Below are 12174 nucleotides of genomic sequence, written 5' to 3' on the forward strand. Positions count from 1 at the left end.
TCACCCTTTCCTTTATACACAGGGGCTACAATAGCAACTCTCCATTCATCTGGTATAGCTCCTCCGATCAAACAATAATCAAATAAGTACCTCAGATATGGTACTATATCCCAACCTATTGTCTTTATTATATCCCCAGAAATCTGATCAATTCCAGCCGCTTGTCTAGTTTTCAACTTTTGTATCTTATTGTAAATGTCATTGTTATCATATGTAAATGTTAATACTTCATTGGCCTTAGTCTCCTCCTCTATCTCGACATTTTCCTTGTAACCAACAATCTTTACATACTGCTGACTGAATACTACTTAACGGGACAATCACGTATGTGCATTATTACACGCCGGACTGAGTGGCTCAGACGGTTAAGGCGCTGGCCTTCTGACCCCAACTTAGCAGGTTCGATCCTGGCTCAGCCCGGTGGTATTTGAAGGTGCTCAAATACGTCAGCCTCGTGTTGGTAAATTTACTGCCACGTAAAAGAACTCCTGCGGGACTAAATTTTGGCACCTCGGCGTCTCCGAAAACCGTAAAAAGAGTTAGTGGACGTAAAACAATTATTATTATTATTAAACCTCTTCAATCCCGCACTGAATACTCCGGAAATGGAATTTTTATACATGCCATTTCTGAGAATATGGGTCACTAGTAAGCAAACCATGCAGTAAAATTTTTCTTCGTAACGTGCCCAAAGGGCATAACTGAGGGTTCTCATATGTGGACCTCAGGTCTTTGTTAGCACAGTATAGATTACACTTCTCTTGATTTAGCAGATGGGTTTTTTTGGAAACAATATATGTTTTCATTCCAATTATGTAGGTACTTTAATTACTTGAAAAGAACCAAAACCTATTTTAAAACACTCTCATAACATGGAAACTGTGTATTATTAACGTAAAATAACCAACACCTATTTTAAAACACTCTCATCATAACATAGGAACTCTGTGCATACATATAAACTAAATACATACATAACTGAACAATTTCTCACTACACAAGTCATTCTACTCATTACTTGGTGTGATCATGCCAGAAGCGGTTGTTTTTTAGAGCGCAAAGGTACATGCCACATTTTGTACAGACTACCCTGGTTTTGGAACAACATACAGGCCTTCTGCATTTCGAGGCATTCTGTGCATCAACAAATTTTGGTAAGTGGCCTACATTGTCAAAACGAACCTCTGGAATGGGTTGGCTCTGAACTCTTCGTACTTTCACCGTACCTTGTTTGTCCATGTCATCCTCAGAGTCATCATCTTCATCAACAGGGTTGGTGGGTGCTGAGGGAGGCCGTCCTCGTTTCCTAATGTTTATGTAACCAATGTCCTTAAAATTTATCAATGCCTTTCCTACGTGCATTTTGTAATCCAATAATGAGAGCCGTTTTTGTCTAATAATACCACTACCTACACACCATCTGTGATACATTATCCAACAATTAACAATTATCAGATCAACAAAGTGGTTGAACATACGCACTGGCCATTTGTTGGTACGAATGTAACACCTATATTATGACATGAATCTATCACAAAGGTCTACTCCACCCATTTTTTCATTGTAGTATTTAACAATCAATGGCTGGGGAATAACAACATTTTCCTTTTCCTCCTTCGACCATCTTTTGCATGTTGTAGGTGGCTCACTGCCAACACATGAAGACTGAAGATGAACACTCCTGTTGTCCTTCCATTTTACAATGCACATTTTTTCATCTTCCCTTACCCACTCGCCCCATTCTCCCCTTTTCAGTTCCTTATCAGTTTTTGTGACACTGATCCCACCCTGTTTTTCATGACAGTCCCTGTTTTGTATACATTTTTCTGCAGTAGCATATCTACTGATTTTACACTGGTAAAAAACCTATCAGTGTAAACACAATGAGTATCTTGTGAAATACTTTCTCTCAAAACCTTGACAATAGCACCACCAAGACCATATTCTTTTTGGTCCTCACTCGATAGTGTACAGTACCTGCCCCTGTGTAAAACATAAAATCTAAAACTAATCCATCTGGTGCTGCCAAAATGAAATTCTTCAATCCTAATGGGTTTGGTTTTGAAGGGACAAACTGCCTAAAGCCACACTTGCCTGAGAAAGGCACCATCTGTTCATCAAGTGATACATGCTTTGACCGTGGGAGAGATATGCATGTTTGTTCCACGCAGTCAAGAGTCAGAGTGCCCCCTCATGTTCCCCTTGATTGCCAACAAATTGCATAAAATTCCTCAGTTCGAAGAAACGATCCCTGGACATACACTTGGAAATTATCGGCACCTCAGTATCACGTTGCCAGTACATTTTGGCTTGTGGATAACCCAGCACACCCATCATCACATGCACACCAGCCAAATGCATCATACCTTAGTAGTATTTACGGATTTCAAGTCACGCCTTTGAACTGAATAGAGGTTAGTTTGTTCTGTGTGTTGTTCCCAGAAACTGAGAGGTAGGTATTCTAAGAATGAATCTAAAATTCCCTTTTCATTATCATAGTCTGTTAAAAATACTTTATCATTACAGGGGTCCTGTAAAGTCATAGATTTATTTCTCCATTTCATAACGTGGGTCTTAGGAGTTGGAGATGTGTGCGCCTGAGACACCACCGATTCAGTAGATCTGTTTCCTTCATCTTCATTGTTGCCAAGCACAACATTTTCTCTATTTATGACACATTCATTTCCAAGACCTTCACCTTCATTTACATCACCGTCATTATCGTACACAGAAGATGAGTCAAAGTTAGTAACATCAGTAGGTACCTAACTGGGAATTCGTCAAGCTCGCCCTCGGACAGATCCGCAACACTTTCATCCAGAAAATTCCATATATCTCTTTCATCAAGAAATCTTCCTTCTGTAAAGAAAGAATAAACATAAAGTAAATTATTTTGCCATAAAACAACGCATTTCCTCTAATGTCATTCGGTAACTATGATGCTATTACTCATCACTCCCATACCAAAACCTATAGAAAAAATAATACACCACTCAACTGAGGTCCACGTATGAGGACCATCACATTATGCGATAAATATCAGTACCACTTAACTATGTTAATAAACTGAATTAATTCACAGACTCTACAAATGCTACAAATCATTGAAAAAAATCAGCTTAGTTAGATTCTGAGTTATTTACTGGGAAATGTATACTTACTTTCAGCGTGATGGGAGGAAGCCATCTTCTCGCGCACCGCTCTTTACATTTAAACCTATCATGACAGTTATGAATACTACAGTGTTCCTGTGGCTACAAGGTGAACTAAGAAGTCCACAGACAAGGATTGCGGTCGCTACGCAACAAATTCCGCATTAAAACCCACGAGAAATTAGCTTACAACTGAGGTCCACATATGTGGACCGTCGGAAAGTAGAGGGTATGTAACGGTTCAAATCCCGTTACAAGATGATATCTGTAATTTTATTATTTTATCTGTATTATTATTATTATTATTATTATTATTATTATTATTATTATTATGTCCGTATTATTATTATTTTATCTGTGAGATTACTATTATTTTGTTATAATTATTATTCAATTCCATTATGCATTGCTTGTCGCTTGCGTATTTGTAATTGAGTGTATGCATATATACGTATATGTAGATTAACATTAAATACCTGTACAGTGAGAGTTTCGATGTATCAGATGTGGATGTGACGTTGTTATATTTTGCACTACTGGCGATTCTGCCAAGTCATCGCCACTTCATGGCTACGTCATCGTGCTCACTTAGCACTGAGCTCTGTTCCTTTGAGTTTCTTAGGGAGCCCCGAGGCATTTCACCCTTACATGCAACAGTTTGAGGCGTTGTGGGAGTATGTCATTGTTATTTCTGGAGATTACGTAGCTGTGTCAACCAACGTCTATAAAAGGTGGTTGCATATTGTAGCGTCAGTCATTATTTAAACGGAAGCTGAACAGTGAAGAAGTCTACTAGATGAAGAAGCCTCAGTCGGTCAGTCAACGAGTGTGAACGAGAGATGGAGAAGACTCAGTGAGCCATTAATTATTGGTCATTGAGAGAGTGAGGACAAAGTTGATCGCTCACTTAGTTGAAGACACGGACGCAAGGGCTTACCATGGAGTCAGAGAGGGATACTACCTGCTATGAGGTAATACCATATTGACTTACAAAGAAGTCAGATGATGTGGAGAAGAAGCAGTCACAAGGATGTATCACCGAGTTAGGCGTGACACATCTACAGTAAACACCAGATCAAAGGATTACGTCGTAATTACACTCAAAGTGTTGAAGGTACAGTCAAGTGAATCAGTGAGGGAAATATTTCGTACAAATTGTTAAATGTCCGGTCAAGAAGAATTCAAATTCATGCCTAGTTTCTTTCAGTTGCAATGTCATAATTTCATATTCTCATCTGTTTTATCGCAACAAGACTCACTATTTTTATATATTATTTAAAGAATATATTTTGTTCTATCAAACGAATTCATAGTTTTATTTCAATGACAGTAAAATATCTTAACCTCAAAATTAATGGGGAAACCGAACGCCAATCTCCTTTTCCCAGAACTTATATGGTATGTTGTCAAAAGTAAGCTTATTACCCCACACCCTAGAGATAGTCAAGATTCTGATTCTATTATTGCTGCACTGAGTGGTAGCTGGCGCCCTTCAAATAACGTATGTGTAAGTAAGCAGGTAAGAAATAAGTGTGAGTCCAGGGTTCGACGATTGTGTATTTTATTTAATGAATATTAATTTTCATAATTTTCAAGTTAAATGCAGATATTCAGATTTTCCATATTAAATTCAGATTAATATGTTTCAAAAGATAGTCAGCGACTTAGGAAAGTCTCAATGTGGCCCCGCAACGTGGTGCACGAAGAAATTCAGAATTTGGTCTGAATGACAGCATATCATAGGTTCATTTGGGAAGAGTATGCGCATTTAAGCCAACGGAAATTATTACCAGTAAATGCCAGGAGTGTAATTTTGTGATATATATTTGTATTTTGGGGATATGTCAAGGGATTTGAAGAGGGAAATTAATTTGAGATCGCGTACTATCACTAGTGAACCAAAGATGGGCAAGGAAGACAATAACAAGTCATGTGACGACGAGGTCATTGCTTCTGCGGACATCCAAGGTGAAATTCAGAGTAGGGAGCAGGTGAATACGATAGAAGCTTCTGAGGTAATTCAGGAAAGTGCAGAAATTGAGAAGCATACTGAAACCCAAAAGTAAATCGCGAGGGGAATGAACCAAGATATTCTAAATTTGCTGATGGCCAGACTTACCGAGCTCAGTAATGAAAATAAGAAGCTCAGTGAAAAGATTGATACTAGTAGTGAAAATAGTCAGAAAAGAATGGAGGAAAAGATGGATATTAGTAGCGAAAATAGTAATAAACGAATGGAACAAATAATTAGTAGTAACGAAAATAGTAAGGAACAGATGAAAGAATTAATTAGTACTAATAATGAAAATTGTAATAAACAGATTAACTCTATAAGTAGTAAAATCGAAGAATTAATTGATAGTAACAGTGCGATCATTATTAATATAGATTCTAAGATAATAGAGGTAACAGAGTAAACATGTAAGTTAGAAAGTGAGTCAGATGAATAGTGTGTTGAAATTGAAGGTGAAATGAAGTTGAATCGGAGCAGTCTTCATATTCAGACCGAGCAAGTCAAAGAAATATGTACAAAGGACAGTAACAAGATCGTACCGGTAAGTATTAAGTTGTCAGAAATATTAATCGGGAAGAAATTCTTGAGGTAGTCGGAAAAAGATTGGACAAGATTTACAATGCAGTGGGGAAAGATACGAGGGAACAGATTAGTAGAAATGAACAAATTGAAAGCAAACTTGTGGAGGTCACTGAACTACGGAACGAACAGGAAACGCTATCACAGCAGGTGAGAGAGAGAGAGAGGAAGAATTGCAGGAAAGAAGTGAGAATAGAGGAAGAGAATGCTGAGAGAGTAGCGGAAGAAGAAATTTTGAGTTGCCAGGAAGTGATACGGCAGGAAGGTACAGGTGAGATGACGGGAGAAATGATAGTGGCGAGTGGTTTGTTCAGTAGGGATCGTGATTTAACCAAGTTTTCTGGAAAACAGTTTAATCCTATAGAGTTTGTGAAAATAGTTGAGAAAAGATTTGCAAGTAAGTTGAGGAATAATATTATTGAATGGGAATACGTGTTGGAGATTTTGTCTGATGTTTTTATTGGTGAAAGTAAAATATGGTTTCGAGTGTACTGGGATAATATGTCTAATTTAGGAAGCCAAGTATAATAGTGGGTTGATATTTAAAAAGAAATACCGACAGATCTGCAAAGTCTTGCCGGGTTGAACTCCATAGCAACTCTCCTTTCAGTCAACAGCCTTAGTTACCGGCTCTTGGGCTTAAATTTTGGCACGGCTGTCACTGACATTTCCCTTATTTTTCACTGCATCGGTAAAACGCATAGAAAAAATTATAAATTCATGTTGTCATAAGCTATTTTCATGCAAAACCAATCGTAAGAAAGATAGATCGAGTTTTAGGTCCCCTCTGAAATACCCCACCCTGACGAAATTGTTTATCAACTTATAGCTAACATCCTCCTCCACATTATTCTAAACCGAAATACCAAGTTTCATTAAAATCCATCCATATTCCAATGATGCGATAACACAGTGAATTTCTTCAGAGATAAATATCACTTGGACTAAACCGAGGTTTATGTACATTTTACTGGGAGCTAGAGGTATCATACCAACGTTACGTACGATCTGCTGTAGCTGTTTTATGGCCGGTTTCTGAAATGGCAGTTATCTGTAGATGGGTAGTTACCAGTGACTTAACATGGTGATATGTTTAAAATGAGTTTCCGAAACAACATTTATCAGCTTCTTCACAGTTATCTCCGCGAAGACTGGTAACTGCAGCTAGTGCTGTAGTTACCTCTATGTTAGAACTGATTCCAACAAATACCGCTATGAGGCGCCACTCCATACCGGTACCGTTTCGTACAAGGTCTTATATCACTTTCGTAAACATTAGAAAGTGATAATGAAGTGGTTATAATATATTTACAGTCATTCATTGTAGTTTTAACGTGCTTGGGTGTGCTGGACTCAACAATATTTCCGTTAGTACGTTTACTTCCATGTTATCACTGGCTTTAGTCACTGTTTAATGGTGTCATCTGTCCCAGCTGTTTAGGTTATAATCTCCTCGGAGCATGACGCCTCTACTGTAGATATATCTTCCAATACGGGAAATAAATCGTCAAATAAAATAGAACTCGATTCGAACGGATTTTCATCAGGCTCTAATTGATCTTTCAGTGCAGCTATAATGTTAAGATCACTGGCGTAGCCAAGGGGGGGCCCAGTGGGGCCGCCCCCCCCCCAAAAAAAATATTTCCTGAAACTAGAGCGAGGATCAGCCGTTGTTTTACGTACGGTACGAACAACTTAAAAACGTACGCCGAAATGTTAAGTTAACGGAGCGACAAGAATCTACTAGCAGGGCTCAATAGGGCCATACATAAATCTCCATATTTGTACTGCTTGAATGAAAGGGAGACACTTAGGATTGTGATGCGCGGGGATATTTCCCTGTAGAGGCCTCAGTATTGAGAATGTAACCGTGTGTTGACAAATGTTAAGACATGAAGAAAGGGGCAATTAACAAGGGATTACTCAGTAGGGGGCAGAAACGTGACCACCGCGATAACCGGGGGGGGGGGGGGGGAAGGGCACGTCCAGAAACAGTCGCAAGCTTACAACATCGTGTCAGCTATTGCATATCGGTTCCAGGAAACAACAAAGTCCTAGGGATCCTCGGGTTGTACCGTGGTTAAGAGATGTGCTGTGTTTAAGTTGCAGCGTTGGGCAGACTGTGACAGGATTGTGAGCTGCACGTTAGTTCCTCATTTTGTGCAATATAAGTAACTTTTTTTGAAGAGGGACCGTTTTGTCACTGAGAAGCCAACAATATGTGCATCCTCGGTAAGTTATGAAAGTTGTTATTTATTTTTACAGTAGCAAGACAATTGCGGAGTCGAGCCTAAGTTCGATAGGTAGGCCTATATATTTTGTCAAATGCCCGGGGACTGATTGGAACCTCAAATGGCACCATCAAAAGTGCGGGTAACTATTTTGTAATTGGCGGGCGTGATAACTCAGTTCCAATGGTTCTATCTTCTCATCAGGACGGCCCAGGCTTGAATCGCAGTCGATACATGAAACATTTTTAAACTGGGAAGTCACGTTCTATTGATACGGATTCTACTTAAAACACTAGATCCCGTCCCTTACCTTTCCTTACACTTTTGAGCCAGAACCGCATCATTTATGGTGGCGTATTTTGAGTATCCAACCATTCTTCGGACTTACCTTGTACCTTAAATGGTGAGTGGATGCAGTGGCGTACCCACAAAATAATTTCAGGCCAGTAGTGTGGATAAAACTTTTCCTTGGAAGGGGTTGTGAAAAGATTTTTTATTTTTTATTTAGAATTTGCTTTACGTCGCACCGTAGGTCTTATGGCGACGATGGGAAAGGAAAGGGCTGAGAGTGGGAAGAAGCGGCCGTGGCCTTAATTAAGGTACAGCCCCAGCATTTGCCTGGTGTGAAAATGGGAAACCTACCGGGCGAGTTGGCCGTGCGCGTAGAGGCGCGCGGCTGTGAGCTTGCATCCGGGAGATAGTAGGTTCGAATCCCACTATCGGCAGCCCTGAAAATGGTTTTCCGTGGTTTCCCATTTTCACACCAGGCAAATGCTGGTGCTGTACCTTAATTAAGGCCACGGCCGCTTCCTTCCAACTCCTAGGCCTTTCCTATCCCATCGTCGCCATAAGACCTATCTGTGTCGGTGCGACGTAAATCCCCTAGCATAAAAAATGGGAAACCACAGAAAACCATCTTTAGGGCTGCCGATAGTGGTGTTTGAACCCACTATCTCCCGGAAGCAAGCACACAGCTGTGCGCCTCTAACCGTACGGCCAACTCGCCCGGTGGATATAAAAAGAAAGCCGGTACTACCGAGTGCGGTGACGGATCTTCAGTAGATATTGTTGGTTTTGATTGTTACCATGTACAATTATACCTTCTGTACTCTTAACATACACCGGCTGCATTATTGAAACTGTTCGTAAATTTGATTATATCGTTCTTCGTTTGTGAGGAAGTAGAATCTTTATTTAATTTGTCTTCTTAAAAAAGGAACCACTTTGGTATTACACTCCGTGAAGGTGACTACCTTCCAGGCCGTAGATATTTCGATTACAGGAGACTCAAGGAAAACTCTACTGCACCCAAAAACAACGTTGTATCCTCCCCATCCCATGCCTTTCTTAACTCTGTCAGTGTCGGGAATCGAATGCAGGATGCTTTAAGTCAAATTCGAATATAAGGAGACCTAAAAATAACCAGCCGGCTTAACAGTGTAGGGGTAGCGTGCCTGCCTCTTACCGGAGGCCCCGGGTTCGATTCCCGGCCAGATCAAGGACTTTTACCTGGATCTGAGGGCTGGTACGAGGTACACTCAGCCCATGTGTTTATAATTGAGGAGCTATCTGACGGTGAGATGGCGGCTCCGGTCTAGAAAGCCAAGAATAACGGTGGAGAGGATTCGTCGAGCTGACCACAAGACACCTCGTAATCTGCAGGCCTCGGGGCTGAACAGCCGTCGCTTGGTAGGCGATGGCGCTTCGGGGCTGTTACGTCATGGAGTTTGGTTTAGAAAAGTGAACAGAGAAGGAAGCGCCACCCCTGCATGGCTGCTTAGCTTCTAGCTAGTTCTTCTGTCCGGCCTCGTGCATTTAGGACAGTAAGAAAACGTACGCCTTAATAAATGCTCCTCATAAAACCTTTGTAAAAATACTAACTGCATCTATTCATAACAATAATCACAAAAGCCTTCTTTTCACGTGGCTCAGTAGGTTGTGTCTCTGTCCTTCTGAGTCCGAGTTCGCAGGTTCAAATCCCGGCTTGGATCGGTAACCCTTAAAACGGTGTTGAAATGGCAACAGCTCAGTGTCGTTGGTTTCTGACACGTTAATAAAAACTATACATACGAATATTACCGTCACAAAACTCTAACTTTATACTACTATATTCTGTATCCCAGGCTTGTGAGGAAAGTAATTAACAATTTACTTTACGTTGCACCGACACAGATAGGTCTTATGGCGACGGTGGGATAGGAAAGGCTTAGAAGTGGGAAGGAAGCGGCCGTGGCCTTAATTAAGGTACAGCTCCAGCATTTGCTTGGTGTGAAAATTGGAAACTACGGGAAAACATTTTCAGGGCTGCCGACAGTGGGGTTCGAATCCACCTCCCGGATGCAAGCTCACAGCTGCGTGGCCCTAACCGCGTTGGAAACTAATAGGACAAGGTAAACCCTACATAGCATGTGTTGTAACGCGTATTTTTCTTTACCAACTAAAAAAAGAACTATACCCATACGCTTTACATTATTTATTTATTTATTTATTTATTTATTTATTTATTTATTTATTTATTTATTTATTTATTTATTTATTTGTTTGTTTATTTGTTTATTTATTTATTAGTGCCTTCAGTACAGTGGCGAAGTTAGGGCTCCAGGCCCTCTCGTACACTTAACCACATACTGATCAGAATCTTAAATAAAATACTGAGATACTTAAAATAGTTAAAACTGCATAAATTAATAGAATTGAAAATAAATTTAAATACATTACTAAATTAATATTAAAAACTCTTAAAAAATGGCTAATCCTCAGCAACGCACACATTCATACTTCAACCATTCAGTCAGCTGTCAGCAGGGAGTCTCGGCAGGTGACCTTAAATCGTGATTTAAAAAAGCTAGTTTCTCTGACCTGAACTGGCAGGGAATTACATAATCTGGCGATAGTCACCACAAATTATCAATTAATTTTATTTGTGCGGTGCAGTGAAATAGAAAGAATGAATCTAGAACGTGTATTTAAGTTGTGAATTGATGATAAAAAGATGAATTTAGAAGAAATAAACTTTGGCTGACTTTCAGCTACCACTCTGATCATCATCGTTAAAGTGTGTAGCTGCCGACGTTTTCAGACATCAGCCATGAGACAGCCTGTTAGTATGGGGTGATATGAACATCGTACTCGATATTGTAAATAAATCGCAGGCAGGAATTCAGTGCTCGTTGAAGTTTAAGTGTTTCTTCTCTCGTCATGTCAACTAAAACGTCACAATAATCAAGAATAGGGAGAATGAGTGTCTGTATTCGTTTGGCCTGTAGCTCAAATGGAAATACATCCCTCTGGCGTTTAAGAAGGTGAAGAACTCAAAAAAATTTTTACGTAGGCCCTATTTGTTTCGTGTGATCACACCAATCAACTGCTTCATTCATCATTACGCCGGGATTTTAAACCGTTTTACTGTAGGAAATAATTCAGTAGGATAGGCGGGATTGCGACATTGAGCAGCTCAGTAATTTTCGTGATCCAATTATAATTGTCTGAGGTTTTTTTTGCAGTTTAGTATAAGAGAGCTTCGTTGTGCATATACAGTACACTGAGTCGTCGGAGGTCGCAGTGTCGATATATTTGAAGATCGTCAGCACAGAGGTTATGTGTGTTATTTCCTGTCACAGATGGTATGTCATTGATAAAAATACAGAAAATTAGGGGCCGTAGAATACTTAAGATGCGGTTAGATTCGAAGTCTGTGTCATCTAGGGTTTGTTTATAATGTCGAAATAACGAGTCACGGTGGGCCATCACAAATACAGTAGAGACAATACACGACACTGTGCGAGATATCGAGGGACAGCTACTGGAGCTCACTCTAGCGGATAGACCTGAACGGTACTGATTCTGTCATAAAAGCACGTGTATTTTTGTGTGAAGTTTTTGGTGTTATTTATGCGTTTTCAGTGAGTTGACATAATTAAATAGTAGCGTGTGTCATTCCTTGATATCTCCTCTCAACATGAGGGGAAAGGTATGTGCTGTGTTTGGCTGCAGTAATTACGAAGTAGAGAAAAATGCGCGCTCGTTCTTCAGGTTCCCTCGTGACAAGAACATGTAAGTAATATTGTGTTTGCATATATATTCTTCCAGTGACAGAGATTTTTATTTCTGACCTGCTCGACCCATGTTTTAACTGGCATAAAATGTAATACGCATATTTTAATCTATAGTGCAGCAGTTAACCTTCAATACCGATGTG

General features: G+C 39.9%; 1 pseudogene; it reads right to left on the bottom strand.

Moving 5' to 3' along the window:
- Positions 1-1014: 1014 nt before the first annotated feature.
- On the bottom strand, positions 1015-2364 carry LOC136877789 (piggyBac transposable element-derived protein 3-like; annotated as a pseudogene).
- Positions 2365-12174: the final 9810 nt, after the last annotated feature.

Source organism: Anabrus simplex, chromosome 7 (genome assembly GCF_040414725.1).
Source record: "Anabrus simplex isolate iqAnaSimp1 chromosome 7, ASM4041472v1, whole genome shotgun sequence".
Taxonomy (NCBI): domain Eukaryota; kingdom Metazoa; phylum Arthropoda; class Insecta; order Orthoptera; family Tettigoniidae; genus Anabrus; species Anabrus simplex.